The sequence below is a fragment of the Dunckerocampus dactyliophorus genome, chromosome 3 (assembly GCF_027744805.1).
Source record: "Dunckerocampus dactyliophorus isolate RoL2022-P2 chromosome 3, RoL_Ddac_1.1, whole genome shotgun sequence".
In the NCBI taxonomy this organism is placed as follows: Eukaryota; Metazoa; Chordata; class Actinopteri; order Syngnathiformes; family Syngnathidae; genus Dunckerocampus; species Dunckerocampus dactyliophorus.
This window is the reverse complement of record NC_072821.1, coordinates 31,874,938-31,892,422: the sequence shown is the minus strand read 5'-3', so window position 1 is coordinate 31,892,422 and position 17,485 is coordinate 31,874,938. Positions and strand designations below refer to the sequence as shown.

At 40.0% G+C, this 17,485-nt stretch overlaps 1 protein-coding gene across 8 annotated transcripts in view; it reads left to right on the top strand.

Annotated features, from left to right (window-relative positions):
• Nucleotides 1-8,550: 8,550 nt before the first annotated feature.
• LOC129178024 (C-myc promoter-binding protein-like) overlaps nt 8,551-17,485 on the top strand; it is a 47,869-nt gene continuing 38,934 nt past the window's right edge. For 7 of the 8 annotated variants that reach the window (XR_008569735.1, XR_008569734.1, XM_054769675.1 and 4 more), the window contains exon 1: nt 8,551-8,791. The gene's annotated coding sequence lies outside the window, so the exon portion shown is untranslated. Of the gene's footprint in view, nt 8,792-12,492; nt 12,557-17,485 lie in introns of all 8 variants that reach the window. The other variant, XM_054769670.1, reaches the window with a different exon arrangement.

The window sequence follows — 17,485 nt, the reverse complement described above, 5'->3', positions numbered from 1 at the left end:
CATTAAAGAGTGTAACCCAAGCCAGGCTGGTCACTTAACTGGACCGACAGCGCAGTACAGTGTACCCCTTTGGATGTGTACTCCACTGACTGCTGGTGGGAGATCTTCTGTTGTGGTCAATATATGCTAAGATATCTCCACAAAACCGCCACATCTTAGCTTTGTGTTATAGGTGACAGGGTAATAATTATATTATAATTATAATAATTAATATTTCATTAATAATGAAGTAATTTTATTTTTAGGATATGCCGAGGGCCAATGACATACTAGCTGTGTGCCATACTTTGGACACCATAGCTTTAGGACATGATACACATGGTATGGTATACAATACTGTACTGTATTCTATTAGCCAAGTTAGTCGTCATTGTAAATGTTCAGGTCTAATTTTTTAAACTACAAAACTGCTAAATGTAAGGCAGGGGTGTCCAGGCGTTTTCACTGAGGGCCACATAGCGAAAAATGAAAGGATGCAAGGGCCACTTATTCTGTAAAGCAGCACATGTAGATCTGCTAGGATGTTATATATTGTATATTTCAACAAAAACACTGCATCTTAGCTTTGTGATATATCGGTGAAATAGTGTATTACTCCTATGAACTTCAGTCTTTGCTCATTTTTATCTTTTCCAAATATTTCAACTTATTTCTTAAATAATCTTTGTCATTTAAAAAAAAATCATTAACTGTTCCCAGTAATATTAGTATACTTTTTTCTCCTCAACCTAATTTTTCAAAAATGTCAAATTTATTTTGTTTTGTTTGTTTCTCATAATATTACGACTTTTACAAAATAACATATTTTTTCTTTAATATTTCTGTCACGAGTGGCCCCTGCCGCGGTGCAGGATGCCAGAATGCAGGGACAAGTCTGTCCGTGTAACAAAGGTTATTGAACAAATGGTGTCCCACAGGAGAAAAATACAAAAACACAAAAATAAGTACAAGAAAAACACCTAGCTTAGCTACGGGGAAAAATACTACAAAAAAACTAAAGAAGCTGCTCACCACGGGAATAGCAGGGGAAAACCAGGAAAATAACTCAAGCACAGCGGCAATGAGCAGGCTGGCGAAAATACAGAGACCAAAAAAATCACTGCAGACAACCGTGCAGGAAAAACTTGTGCTAATAAAAACAAAGGACACTGCTGAAAACCTAGCAGGCGATACAAGGCCAAGGTACAAACGAAAATACACCACTGCTGGAATAGCCAAGCAGGGAAACAGTACTCTCTAGAAACCCAGGGGACCAGAACGTAATCTCACGCAAAACACGAGTGAAGGGAGCACAGCAGACAGCCGAGAAGCAGGGAACAATGTGTCAACGAGTTGGCATGAAAGTGCTGCTTAAGTAGTCCATTGGAAATTGGCTGCAGGTGTGTACAGGTGACTCCTCCCAGACAGCCGGTAGTGCACTGCAACAAGACACAGACTGGCGGCAGCGGAGCAGCACTACAGATCATGACAATTTCAACTCTATGCTACTAAAATGACATTATTTTTCCTCGTAATATTATGAATTTTACTTGTAAACTTTTGGGGGACGGGGGGTTTTGTGCAAATTTTCTTCTCAAAATTCTGACTTTATTCTCATGATACGGTGGTGTGAAAAAGTATTTCTTTGCATGTTTGTCACACTTAAATGTTTCAGATCATCAAACAAATTTAAATATTAGTCAATGACAACACAACATGAACCTTCCCAGGAGTGGCCAGCCAACCAGATTACACCAAGACTGCAGGGACGACTCATCCAAGAGGTCACAAAAGACCCAACAACAACATCCAAAGAACTGCAGGCCTCACTTGTCTCAGTTGAGGTCAGTGTTCATGACTCCACCATAAAAAAGACACTGGACAAAACAGCCTGCATGGCAGAGTTCCAAGACGAAAACCACTGCTGACCAAATAGAACATTAAGACTCCTCTCAATTTTGCCAGAAAACATCTTGATGATCCCGAAGACCTTTGGGAAAATACTCTGTGGTCTGACGAAACAAAGGTTGAACTTTTTGGAAGGTGTGTGTCCCATTACATCTGGAGTAAAAAGAAACGCCGCATTTCAGAAAAAGAACATCATACCAACAGTAAAATATGGTGGTGGTAGTGTGATGGTAGGAGGCTGTTTTGCTGCTTCAGGACCTGGAAGACTTGCTGTGATAAATGGAACCATGAATTCTGCTGTCTACCAAAAAATCCTGAAGGAGAATATCCGGCCATCTGTCCATGGCCTCAAGCTGAAACCAACTTGGGTTCTGCAGCAGGACAATGATCCAAAACACACCAGCAAGTCCACCTCTGAATGGCTGAAGAAAAACAAAATGATGACTGTGGAGTGGCCTAGTCAAAGTCATGACCTGAATCCTATTGAGATGCTGTGGCATGACCTTAAAAAGGCGCGTCATGCTGGAAAACCCTCGAATGTGGCTGAATGACAACAATTCTGTAAAGATGAGCTGACCAAAATTCCTCCACAGCGCTGTAAGAGACTCATTGCAAGTTATCGCAAATGCTTGATTGCAAATTCAACAAAATCGCAAAGAAGGGTGGGAGGTGCAACAGGAAAGGAAACTAGTGACTTTTCATTGTTCTTCTTTAACTTCCATTGGATAAATCCATACAGCGTCTGCATGCTTTATAATCTTCTGAGTCGGAAGCTTTGCTTTAATGTTGCTCTTTTATGACCGTGATATAATATTGCTCACTTCCAGCAGGCATTCACGATGTCAAATTTGAGCTGCGCCAAGCAGGAAAGAGTTCATCTCTTCATTGACGACCAGAGAATCTCTGATAGCCTTTTTGTCTCCCTGTGCAGCAGTTTATTGGCCTTCGTGTTTGATGACCTCTAATGCACGGAGAAGAGACAAGGTGGAGGGGTGAGGGGGGGCGGTCTGTTGGGTTTATATGTCTCCGGCCTCGCCATGTAAACATTTGCTAAGCCCACCAATAAATCAATAGCAGAGAGGAGACATTCCAGTAATTGTGTGAGTGTGTGCACTCAGTACTTGTGTCGTCCAAAAACACAACACATTAGCACACAACATAACATGAATATGATTAGCCTTTACTCACATAAAATATGAGAGAATTCGCTAAGAATTATTTGGATTATTGTCAGATTGATTATAGTGATTAACCACTTATTTGATTTTTTTGGGGTCCGAAAACTAATCAGGCGACTAATCTGGTGAATATAGCTGGCTGGGATGTTTTTAGCTTGTAGGAATCATGTACAGATCCTTGCAACATGGGGCCGTGCATTATCATACTGCAACATGACATGATGCTTGTGGATGATTGGTACAACCACAGGCCTCAGGATTTCGTCATTGTATCTCTGTGCGTTCAAAATGCCATCAATAATATGCACCTGTGCTGCAGATTGAGTGGTCCATGGTGGTGGTGGGGTTTTAGCAGGGGTGTCCAAAATGCGGCCCGGGGGCCATTTGCGTGCCGCGGGAGTTTTTTTAGTGGCTCGCGGCACATTCTAAACATATTGTTTATTTTATGTGAATAAACTTGTAATATTTATGAGGAAAAATATCGTCATTTTAGTAGCATAGAGTTGAAATATTAAATCAAATTAAACAAATCCAAATAAATAAATTAACAATAAATAATACATTTTAAAAAATTAATTCCGAGAATAATATGATCATGTTATGAGGTAAAATAACGTCATTTTAGTAGTATAAAGTTGAAATATTAAAGAAAAAAGATGTTTTGGTTTTTGAGTTTTACTATTATGAGAAACAAACAAAACATCAAATAAGTGTAATTTTGGGAAAAGTTAGTGGCAGGTAAGGTTATAATGTTGCAAGAATAAAGTTGAAATATTTCGGGAAAAAAGTCATAATTACGAGAAGAAAATTTACAAGAAGAAAGTAGAAATTGTTGGAAAATTTAAAAGACAACAACAGCAGATATGAAAAAAAACAGTTGTAATTTTGTAAGAATAAAATCAAAATATTAAGCGAAAAAAGTCCTATTCTAAAAAGAAAAACATTTGCATTTGAACACGAATAAACTAGTAATATTATGAAGAAAAATAACTCAATTTTAGTAGCATAGAGTTGAAATATTAAACAAAAAATATCTTATTTTTTGAAAGTAATAATATTATGGAAAACATCCATCCATCCATTTTTGAGGCCACTTTTCCTCACTAGGGTCGCGGGACTATGCTGGGGCCTATCCCAGCTGACTTCGGGCAACAGGCGGGGTATTTTGAAAAGAAATGTACAAAGATTAATTAAGAATAAATTGAAATATTAGAAAACAAACAACAGCAAAAAATTAGCAAAGAGCAAAGGTTTTTTTCCCCCCACGGTAATTTTTCCCTACAGGGACACCATGAACTTTGTGTTCTCGGCCTGGCACCGTCATTTCTTTTGTTGAAAGCACATTCTTAACTTGCAATACCTGGTGTGACTATTTGAGAGCGCTAAAACAGAGCATAATTAAATGAATGGCGTTTTAACAACTTTTTAAAGCAGCCTAGCAGAACACTCTGATTGCAAATGTTGATTCAGAATCAGAGGAGAATGTCAACGTCAAGCCAGCAGGAGGGTTTGCATTGGATTATTTTTCCTAGTTTCTTTTTTTAAGCCACTATGAGCTGAGGATTTGTGTTTCGTCGGTCCAACCAGCAGATGGCACTAAAGCAAGGTTTTATTAAGAGTGTGGGGAGGGCCCTTTACCCACAGACCAGTTACGTGCCCATGAGGACCACAAATTAGTACTGTCCCTTTACAGGCAAATACTCATCTCAGCTTGTAATGTGGATAAAAGACACCTGTCACAGAAACATTATTTTCACTGTGTTGCAATAAGTTTAATTTGTGGTTCTACAGCGGGGGTGTTCAAAAGTGTAGCCCAGGGGCCATTTGTGATTATTTTATTATATTTTAAGAATTTAATTTAACAAGAAAACTATTTTTAAAAAAAACAACAACAACAACAACAACTGCAAAAACTGAAAAATCAGCTTAATTTTACAACAATAGGATCAAAATATTAAAAGAAAAAAAGGTTGTGATAATCTAACAGAATTTTTTTTTGCTGAGAATAACGTAATATTACTGACAATTTCAAGTTCAAATATTAAAGTAAACTGTTTTTTTCAAGTCGGAATATTATGAGAAACAAACAAAACAATGAATAAAATTGTAATTTTTGGAAATTTAGGTTGCGGATAAAGTTCTGATGCTATGAGAATAAAGTCAAAATATCATGAGAATAAAGTCATAATTACAAGAAGAAAATTTACAAGAAGAAAGTTTAACTAGTTGGAAATTTTACCAACACAACAGCAGCAGAAATGGAAAAAAATAGCTGCAGTTTTACAAGAAGAAAGTCAAAATATTTAGAGAAAAAAGTCGTATGTAACAAGAAAAAAATGCATAACTTTACAAGAATAAACTTGTAATATTATGAGGAAAAATAATGTCATTTTAGAAGCATAAAGTCTAAATATTAAAGAAAAAATACGTTTACAACTTACAACTTTTTTGTAAAAAGTCGTAATATTATGAGAAACAAACAAAACAAAATAAAGTTGCAATTTTTGGACAGAATACTCTTCTCAGGCAACCCATCTGTTTTGAAAACGGAGTCTTTTACTTATGATGATGAAGAGTACCCTGTCCTGAGGGCAGAAGTAGAGATGGCAATCAAGGAACTGAAGAGTGGGAAGCCATCTGGAATGGACAACATCCCGGCCAAACTCTTGAAGAGAGGAGGTAACGGCACCATCAAAATGCTTCACAAGATATGCAACATTATTTGGGAAACATGCAAGCGGCCTACACCTTGGACCCAATCACTTATAATCACCATACCAAAAAAAGGAACCCTTCAACTCAAAATCACCAAGCTAACAGTTTGATCTATCATGCCAGTAAAGTGATGCTGAAAATATTATTATTGCTGAAGAGCAGGCAGGATTTCGGGAAGGCTGAAGTACTGTCGAACAAATATTCAACCTAAAAATCCTGTGTGAGAAATATCGTGAGCAACAAAAAGAACTGCACCACATCTTCATAGACTTCAAAAAAGCTTTCGACAGGGTGTGGCAAGAAGCCTTACGGGATACTATGAAGAGATACAACATGGGATCGAAAATCCTAACAGTGATACAGCATCTATATGACCAAGCAGAGAGTGCAGTCCTCTTTCGAGAATGGCTCCATCCTTCAGTAGAAGTCCGACAAGGCTTCCTACTCTCCCCACTTCTTATTCAATGTATTTTTAGAACGAACTATGTCAGAAGCACTTCATGACCATAAAGGTTCAGTATCAACTGGAGGTAGAAACTTCACCAACCTGAGATTGGCAGATGACATTGACCGTCTAGCAAGAACAACTACAGAGTCTTGTTTTGAAACTCAACCAAGCATCACGCAAATTTGGAATGGAAATGAATAGGGAGAAAACAAAGATTGCGAGTAATGATCAGAATAGAATCACAACGCCAATCATCATTAACAATAAACTGTTACAAAATGGAAAGCAATTGGTCCAATTGAGGTCCTGCCCCAGGTGGAGGAGTTCAAGTATCTCGGGGTCTTGTTCACGAGTGAGGGAAGGTTGGAGAGTGAGGTCGATAGGCGGATCGGCGCGGCGTCTGCAGTCATGCGGTCGCTGTACCGGACCGTCGTGGTGAAGAAAGAGCTGAGCCGGAAGGCAAAGCTCTCAATTTACCGTTCGATCTATGTTCCCACCCTCACCTATGGTCATGAGCTTTGGGTCGTGACCGAAAGAACGAGATCGCGGATACAAGCGGCTGAAATGAGTTTTCTTCGTAGGGTAGCGGGACTCACCCTAAGAGATGGAGTGAGGAGCTCGGTTATCCGGGAGGAGCTCAGAGTAGAGCCGCTGCTCCTTCACATCGAGAGGAGCCAGCTGAGGTGGCTCGGGCATCTAGTCTGGATGCCTCCCAGATGCCTCCCTGGTGAGGTGTTTCGGGCATGCCCAACCTGTAGAAGGCCCCGGGGAAGACCTAGGACACGCTGGAGGGATTATGTCTCACAGCTGGCCTGGGAACGCCTTGGTGTCCTCCCGGTGGAGCTGGAGGAGGTGGTTGGGGACCAGGAAGTCTGGGCTTCCCTACTAAGACTGCTGCCCCTGCGACCCAGATCCGGAAAAGCGGAGGAAAATGGAATGGAATGATTACAGAGGATGGCTCAAATGCAGAAATCCGGTCAAGAATAGCCCAGGCATCCCCAATATTGACGAAAATGAAGGAGCTCTGGAAAGACAAATCAATTACCATTAAACACATAATCAGATTCCTAAAAATCACTGGTGTTTTCCCCTTTTTTCATATGCTTGTGAAATCCGGACCCAAAACAAAGAACACCAACCGAAAATAATGGCTTTTGAAATCAGATGTTACCGAAATCTTCTGGGCATCGCATACAAAGACGGAATTCGAAACGAGGGCATCAGAAATTTCCTAACACATCACATAGGAGAATGTGACGATCTCTTAACCAGCATAAAGAAACGAAAACCCAAAGGGTATGGGCACATCACAAGATCGGATGAACTTATGAAAACCATATTGCAAGGAAATGTCGAAGGAAAGAGGAGGAGAGGTCGGCCAAGGAAGAGATGGGTAGACAACGTTGAAGAATGGGCCGGGATGAAGAAGTGGCGTCCCCACAACACCGTAAGGAGTTCGGGAAAAGAAGAGAAAGGGTTTTGGGAAAATTAAGTTGGGGAAAAAAGTTTGAATGCTATGTGAATAAAGTCATAATACTACGAAAAGAAAATAGTTTGGAAAAGTTTGGACACCCCCGATCTACAGTAATGTGTTGGTGTTATTGTTAAGATCATGCTTTGATTTGTAATATATGACTTTGAAGTTTTGTTTGAGTAACACTCAACCATGATCCAGTTTCATTTTGTTCTGGTTCTGTTCTGTCCCTTTTAGGGGCGCTCGCAGCAACGAGACACACCTGGATGACCCATTCAGCTAAGCTCCAGATCTCATATAAGTTTGGAGTGTACTCACACTAGCTAAAGCATGGCACATTTGGCTAATGTGAGCGCACTGTTCCACGCCCAAGCACGGCCCACTTCTCTTCATGGCGCCATGATTCCATGCACGTGTACGCACAAAACACAATCGAGTCATAGAATAACTCCTTGCAAAGGCTTAACGATAAACGTCACGTTTCTGTTTAGAAATAAAACACAAAGACTCAAAAAGTACTCACTTATGTTTTTTAGACGTAAATTGCTGTGTGTTGTTATTTTGAGGGGACAGCAAATTTACATTGTTATCCAAGCTGTACACGGACTACTTTACATTGCATCAAAGTGTCATTTCTTTAGTGTTGTCCCATGAAAAGATGTAAAATTTGCAGAAATATGAGGGGTTTACTCTTGTGACATACTGTATAGACTATACTGTAATTTTTAAAACATGTAATGCACGTAACGGTGTCAATGGCAATAAACGGGTTCTTATAACAGCTCCAAAAACTGGGTGACAGCGTCAGGTGTGCGTGCGCGCGCGTGTATGTCAGACGTACACGTACACACGCAAGGCAGCGGACTCCCATCACAACCAAAATGGCGGCCAAACGCGGACAGCCGGCTCGCCACGGTGACTGACAGGAGAGACGCTTGCCTTTGGTCGGACTACAAACGCTTACGTGTCGGGACAATTGAGCACAAACACACAGCAATGGCTGCCACTTCAACACAGCAGCACCGAGATGTATGAATGACACCCGATGACGCCGCAACCTAAGGACTAAAACCAGCGTTTTCAAGTGGGGTAAGTAGAGGACGATGAACCGTTAAGTGAGTGCCGCCGCAGTTGGCTGTCTTCAAAACATGCCTGGAACGAATGGCCGAGCCCTGGCTGACACTGTCAGCACATTTGCCTCATCGTGTCTGTGGTGGCTCTTTCCATTTGGAGTGTTATTTTTGCTAACGTCTGCCCAGCGTTATTGGCTTGTGCGTGCTTAAATCCTCTAGCTAGCCTTCAGTATGTGCCACAGGTTGTTGCAATCAACGCGTATTGGCCCCGTGCTTGAATCACCTGTAACGGTGTAATATAACAGTCATGTTACATTACAACCCAATACAGTTATACATAGTTACCCGTTTAACCCTCTAGCTATTAATACCTTTTAAACAACCCTCTCCTGTAAACCCTGTTGCCTCAGGATATTTTAGGATGGCAGTCTCCTGCTCTCAGGCAGTAAGAATCTGTCATTACCTTTTACATTACAAATTACTGCATCAAATCGGTTGAAACCACCTTTTCAAAAACGCATCTGAAGTCTTTAATCCGATCATGTTTGTTGTTATGTAGTACTTTATTAATCCCGAATGAACCTTTCAAAAGTCTATTAAAGCATACTTGGATCATCGATTCTGTGCTCTGGATTATGCTTCTGCATACATCACCTCCTGCGCTCGTTTGATCGCTTTTTAGGTCTTTCACAGGGTTGCGTGTGGAATGTGCAATTGCCTGTCGAAATGCTAGGGGCAGTGTTTTTCGGAGTGAGCTTCCTTTTTCGCAAGTAAACAATGGCAATAAAAGTGTCCCTCTCCTACATTTCCAAACTTTTAGACTCAGGGTTGCTCCTAAGATTTTTTTGAAGCTGTGGTGGTGGGCTGCATGGGAGGAAGACTTCCGCTGCTGTGTCGTGCCACTGCTGCATCAGCAATTTTTTTTTAAATGACTACAAATAACAATTTGTACGACTTATTTATTAACTGTTTTCAACAACATCAACAGAAAACAATGCAAAACCTTTGATTTAATGGCAAAGTTTGCAGCCTGGCTGAGAGCACTTAAACTGAGAGTCTAAAACACTGAGCCTCCTTTTGTTACCTGACCTATTTAGTCAAATAGTACTATTTGACTATTAGTACAAAAGTACAAGTTGTTGTACTATTTGACACAAACCTGAAATAAATAGCTTGTTTTAGAGTAATACAAATACAATGGACATGAATTGTTCAATGTTATATTTTTTATTAAAAAAAAATAACACAATTAACTGATTGAATCCCAGCCATTTTTCACAGACAACCCCTTTTAAAGGATTTTGACTGATCTTTCAAGGCACACAAAATATTGTGATCTATGGCTATATAAACATGGAACCTACCAAAAGAAAGGTTAGACCCCGAAAAAAAGGTTTGTTTCTACCTTTTTCCGTTCTTTAGTCATGAGCAGTATAACATAGGTAAGTTTCAGGAAAATATCAGTTGCTTTCTAGAAAAGTGAGAAAATAAGCTTTTTGTGAGAAGATACATTCTGAGAATACATACATACTTTCACTTTCTCACAAATATTTTGTGACAGCTCAAATATCTAAACTAAACTATACCACATCATAAACAACAACAAAAAAGTTTTAAATAACACTTTATTTACAAATATAACACCATGACCTATTTACAATTTTCACATTTGGAACTGAACTGTGTGCGTGCGTTACCCGACATTTTGTTTTGTCCGGTACACAATGTAACAGCTGCCTTTTTGCAGGGGCTTCCTCTTGTCCTGTCGCGTGTTTCTCCTACCTCTCATGATGCACTTTTTATGGCATTAAAATAGCTCTCAAGTCTGATCCATTAGTGAGGAGTTGCATCATCACATCCTTTAGCCTCTCATAAGTACGTAAAAGATGTATAAATATGTTGTTGGGAGCGGGCGTATAAACGTATAACTACGTCTTTGGTTTTGAATGAGTCAACAGAATAAAATAATTTAAATATTTTTCTTAGAGAAATTTGCCCTCTATAAAACAGTATCAGTGGAGGTTTAGGACAGGTGTATCCAACTTGCAGCACTATTAAAGCTACTTTCACGAAAAGAGAGGTGAGCTATTTGTGTTTGATGTGCCTTGCAATGTTACATTTGGAGTCCATGGACCAGAGGCTAGGCGGATAACTGTAGCTACGTATAGCTAACTAGCTGGCTGCCGCCAGAGAAGACGTGAGAGTCAGGCATGTGTAAACAAAGATGCTAGAAAAGTGGAACATCGATGAGAGCGATCACACATGCGGTCATTGATAGGCTTAGCCTGTGACAAGCTGTCATCAATTGACGCCACATTTTACACACTATTTTTCATTCTCATACCGTCAGAATCTCATAATGGCCCATGCCTCGTCCCGCTGAGGTCCTCTCCGACGCCATCTTGGTTCTTATATGGCTCTGTCAGAATCGTCAGACTGACCATCAAAGTCTGTCTATGCCTCGCCCACACACCAATGGTGTAGGTTAAAATCTCAGTAGACACGGATGATTGCAGACAATTTCTCTAGCAAAATATCCCCTGTAGACCAACATTTCCAGAAACTTTTTTTTATGCAGGCATTTTACCGTATCATATTTTATTAGGTAAGAATATGCGCATGCATGTGTGCACCTAACCCCCCCCCAGCACTGATGCATGCATGCATGCATGCATGTCCAGACACGCACAGTTTCAGGATAAAGTTCCGGCGTGAAAGCTGTAGTGAGGCGTCCTACTGGCTTGTGTTTATGTTCTTGAGCACATTCCTTTTTACCTCAGCTGTGGCCCTGCGCTCAGCTCATTGTCTATACAGCTGGAGCCCAGAGAGCAACTTGGCTGTTACAACCTTAAGAGAAATCCCATTTGGCGATTTTTCATTGGCCCCTCTCAGTAAAGGCAGCTGTGAGTTTCCCTGTCACATTGTCTCAGACAAACCCCTTGTGGAAGCCAGTGAGTGCCTTATGTTTGGACATCTCAGTGAGCTCCTCTCTGGATTCATGTTGTGAACTGAAGTCAGAAAGCCCAGGCTGGAGAGCTGAGTCTCAGGTTCTTGGACCTTTGGTGTTTACAGTATTAGGGGATTTAGTTTCTCTTGTTCCCACACTATCTTTCTTATGAACAGTATCAAACATGGCACAGTGTATCTTTTCAAGCATATGTAGCACATCATGTCATGTGAATACCTTGTCAAAAGTTGACTGATGCGTAATATTCATCCCATTCGTCCCATCTATGTTTGTTGTGGCAAATTTCAGTCTGGCCTTCCTATTCTTACTGCTAATGAGTGGTTTACATCTTCTGGTGTAGCCATTGTACTTTTGTCCATGATTATTCATGAAGATTAGATAGTGATACCTTCACTCCTGTCTTTTGGAGGTTGTTGTTGATGTCACTTAAGTTGTTTTAGGGTCTTTCTTTACAGCTCAGTCATCAGCTTCTTTGTTTTTCTTCCGTTTTTCTTGGTGTACCTGTTCTTTCTTCTTCAGAACATTCCAAATAGTTATAGTGCTATGAACAACATTTGTGCATCTTCCATCTTCTCTCTTTCCACCCATAGACAACTCTTTAGGTTTCATGTTGTTTTCACCTCTAAATGCAGTCTGCACATGATAAATAAAATACTTTGTAATTACCATTAATGCGACTACTGTGCTGCATGGTTTTGCACCATAGTCCTTATCTTTCTTTCATTTTGCCATCTTTTTTGTCTTTGCAGAATTTGCTAGCTGACTGTTTGATCAAAGGAGGGAAGTTTACTTCTTGATCTCTCAATGACCCGGGTAGGCTACCGCGTTATTCAGTAATAATGGAGTTTTGGTGTCTAGCCTGGAAAACATCACAAAGACAGCTGGCATTGGCCCTGGCCACCCACACTGCGGTAGAAAGTGGATGGATTAAAATACACAAAATTTTTTTTATACTTCTAACACTGTGATTTGTATAATGTTTTACTTTAAATTGTCAGTGGAAAACAAAAATTTTAACGTGTTAAATGGTTGAGAGCCAGTTTAGTCACATCTGGCTCCCAAGGCATAGGTTCCCTACCCCTGCTCTAGAGAGACTGTTTTTTAAAAAAGCGACTAGCGACAAATCTAGCGACTTTTTCTGGTTTTGTTGGAGACTGTTGGACTCTGACATGAAAACACATATATTGCTCTTCTCAGCAAGCAGCAGGTGCTACTGTGGGCTCCTCTGCTATAATGAAAGCACTCACAGACTATCTAAGACCCATCTAAGACATCTAGGCTCCCAAAGTGGGGTATGCCAATTGTAATGGGGACATGTGAATAAAAATGAAAAACAATTAGCGAGTGTGCCTGAATGCCTCACAGGGCAAGAAGAAGGGAGAAGAAAGGAGACGCAGCACTAAGTTGCTAATTGCTTTGTGTACATCATATGAAGAAATAAGTCAGTTTGATGATTATTTTGCACATTAAGTGTTTAATATTGAAGATTTCATTGATATTGGTTGCACTCGCCGCATGGTGCAGCGGTGAAAACCAGCTCTCATTGTGAGTGGTGCTGGCAAAGTTAATGCACGATTAACATGCGCACGTCCTGTTTGACCCTCGGCCCACACCAGAGTTTGAGGAAGTAGCGGTAATTGTCGAGCCACAAGCGGGAGCAAATATTGTGCAGAAATGTACAAAGGAAAGGGTATTTTGCATATAATTATATTTAGTAGGGTGTCTTTAGTGGCTAACAGCTAATGTCCCAGATACTAACGTTGATCTAGCAGACTTCAGCATAATAAGAGCAGACGGGGACAAGAGCCTGTGGAAAGCGCAAAGGAGGTGGGCTTGCATTGTATGTGAACAAAGGGTGGTGTCGTCCTGGGAATGTGAACATTAAAATGTCCATCTGTAGTAGGTATCAAGCTCCTGCATGTCAGCCTAAGTCCCCTACTACATGCCCAGTAGGGGTGGGAATCTCTGGCCACGTCACGATTCGATGCGATTACAATTCAGAGGCCTGGGATGCGATGATAAAACGATTATTGATGCATCTCTTTGTGTGATCATTACTTTCTCCATTTTTTCAAGCATAATTTTTTCTTTGTTTTTACTCACTGTGTCCTATCAAAACAAAGCATATTTCTAATGATCCACAATTGAAATAAACATGAAACAGATTAATTTCCGAGAACTTTTTGACATTTCTAAAAAAAAAAAAAAAAAAGAATATAGAGATTCAAAGAAAAAAGCAGCAGCATGGGAACTTGTTGGCGTCAGAGTAAACATATTAGGTAAGTTTACATGAAATTAAAGAACATTTATGAAAGTTTATCTTCAGTACTAGCAAGATCCGGTACTAACAAGAGTACTCCATCAACATGGGCCGCTTTTCCCACTCTGAACTACTTTGATACCCACAAATTCCCTCCAAATCTGACAGCCGATCAAAACCGTGGGAGACTCTGGATGTGAACGTGTCACTCACCAGTGTAGCTGGTCACAGCAGCTCGTTGCCACCAGTGTGCAGGTTTGCTAGGGTTTGATCAAAGTTATTGGTCTCCACTGTCGCTGTGATTGGAATTGTCAGTACGTCGACTTGCCAGAGAGAAGCAACAAGGTACTGAAGCACTGCCTGTATTTTTTATTGTCATTTGTACAGTGATACCTTGGCATACAAGTGTCCCAACTAACAAATGTTTATTTTAGATGTGAGCCGTCTCTCGGCTGATTTTTATTATTATTTTTTTTTTATTTTTATTTTTATTTTTTTGAACTGCGAGCTAAAATTTGTGTATGAGCTGCTAGTTAACAGTAGGCATGGCCAAGGACAGCTGTTTGGGGGCTAATGTCAATGTGACCATGGCTGAAGAGCTAGCAGCGCTAACATTAGCGTACATTTGCAGCTCACTGGCTAGTCATGAACACATCAGTAAAACATACGTACAGTACAGGCCTAAGGTTTGGACACGCACAATACAACCTGATGGTCCCAACCCCATTAATAAGGCAAGAAATGTCACTAAGCAACCCTGACAAGACCCACTTGTGAAGTGAAATTATTTCAGGTGACTACCTCATGAAGCTCAGAGAGAGAACACCAAGGGTTGGCACCACTATCAAAAAAAGATATAAGCCATAAAATATATGTCAATAAGAGATTTACATCCCTAGATATTCTTGATAAAAACCTATTTCTGTCTGTGAATAAGCGTGATTAATTATGAGTTAACTAGGGAGAAAATGAAATTAATTGTCATTAAATATTTTTATCGATTGACAGCTCTACTTTTACTTGGACTTCAATGTAATTGACTTGCTTCTCTACCCACTAGTTATACTGTATACTGTAAATACAGGTCCAGCAGAGAAAACAGAACATGAACAAGAGATTTAGGTGGGAGTTGTAGATGTCCTTATATTGTGGATATGCCAGAGCAACGCTGCTTTAGTTTCCATTGTATTTTTAGCTAACAGGCAGCATGGGACGGATGAATGTCATTCTTTGCCCTGTCATGTGGCACACAGGGAGGTGTCACTGTACAGCTTGCCCCTACTTTGCATTCATGAGATGGTAGCAAAAAAATGTATTTTGCTCTGACTGTCACATTTTACTTATCACTGAAGTGACTTTGAATACAGTTGTATTTTAATTGCTAAACAAAATCAGACTGTGAACTATCTCTGCTGTTAATGACAATACATGTGATATGGAAGTGGCATTCACACTTATAAACCTTGCAATCCAACCTTCCCAGCGTCGCTTTTTTTTTTTTTCCCCAATAGCTGCTGACATATTAATGTAGAAACTGTACTACATGTCTACATGTTATCAAACTTACTTTAAAACTTCAGAACACGATCGCTTCTATCAAAACACGTGATTTAGTAGAGTCTAATTCACCCCTGCTTCCTGTATTTTTTTTTTTAGCGTAAACAAAGTTAATCTACTGCAATCAGCAATCCATTTGACATGTGTCTACATAACTACACATCAGCAGCTACAACTGCCGCCATTATATTGACTTTTAGCATTTTTTATTTTTGTTTCAATTTGTGGAAAATTGGGGGTTCTGCAGGCACTGAGTAGCTGTGGGCCTTTTGAGGCAAAAATAAATTCCCACATCTACTGTGAAATTTTGGAAGCACCGCATTCCCTCTCTAATGTCTAAAGTGCCAAATAGACAGGCCAGACGCAGTGTCTCTTTCTGCTCTGCCTCGACTGGCCAGAGGATGTAACAAAAATGTCAAAAATGACAAAACATAAAAGATTCATCCTTTGCCCATACACCACCAATTCTCTTAAAATCATTGAAATAATGTGTGTGACATATTGCTGACATGTAGATACTGTATTAGTCATTAGTAGTTCTCCGTCAGTCATGTTTCTAGCTTGCATGATTTGTTTGGTTTATATTTGCAATGCTTTCCTATTGCCCTGCACTGGTGTCTCCTACCCAGTGACAGGGTGTTGTGGAACTGAAGCTGCCTGAAAAGCAGAAAATGCGTACTAGTACACAATTCTCCAGACTATTAATTATTAATAGTAATGATTACAGTATAAGGACACACTGTCATTTTATGCTTTCTAACTTGCAGCTGATGAAAGGTGCAGGTGGTGGATATTGCTGGCCGCTGCAGCAGTGAGAAGGAATAGTTTTATGGCTATGCTGTCTTGACTTACCAAATTGAGTAGGCAGCACAGCATGCCTCGCTAATGAAACGCTGTGCCCACACCCTCTTACTCAATATGTTTGGAATTGTAGACGTCCTCTGGAATTAAGAATATAATTGGGTAGACACGCTTCCAAAATGTGTTTCCAATGTAATGGTCTTTGGGTGGGTAAAGCTTTCAGAATATGACAGCAGTGGTGGAATGTGTACATAGAATTACATCAGATTTCCTTTGCCATCTGTGTATGTTTTAGTTTTGTGTCAAAACCGGATGATATATTTGGGATTCCTTGCCCACTAAATTGCAAACGTTGCATATTTAATTTTGAACATGGAGTGAAGTTGTGTTTTGCAAGACTTCCTGATGAGCAAAGCACTGGGGCCATTAAGTTCATTTTTAATCTGTGACACACAATAGCTCTGGCCACAAAAGCAGCAAAATGAAAAACACCACTGTACTGTAAAACAGCAGATGTATTTGTTCTTACCGACTTAAGCATTTCAAAGTTTGTACGTGCTTTGTAAAATTTCTTTGAACTCCTACACATAGCATTGTTCTGTGTGTCATTTCTCTTTGTGTTTATGCTGCAGCGCTGCACCATTCTGCACAAAATGTAAAACAATTTTCTTGCGTAGAATTGAGATCATGATTCTCTGGCAGGATTTTTTCCACATTCAACACACACACACACACACACGAAGAATAATTTTAATGATGACCATCGTCATTATTTTTAGACTTATCGTTGTCTTGTTTGCTTTAAAAAGACTCCCAATGGGCTTGCTGCCGTTCTTTGTGGGAGGTCCCGGAAGGACCTTTTTTTTTTAATATAAAATAGAAAGACCGATAAAAATCCACTCACTTCTCACAGTACATTAATTCATGTAATTAGAAAAGTTAGAAGTTAATTTGTGTGATCGCTTCCCCCACGACCTGATATAAATGGTAGTCCAGGCAAGTTGGCTTGGCTGCTGCGGCACCGAGAGAATGAAAATAGTGCAGTGGGTAAAATGGCAGCATTTGTTATAAAGTAAATGGAAAAAACACATTGGCATTTTTAAAGGGACAATTTGCTACGGTTA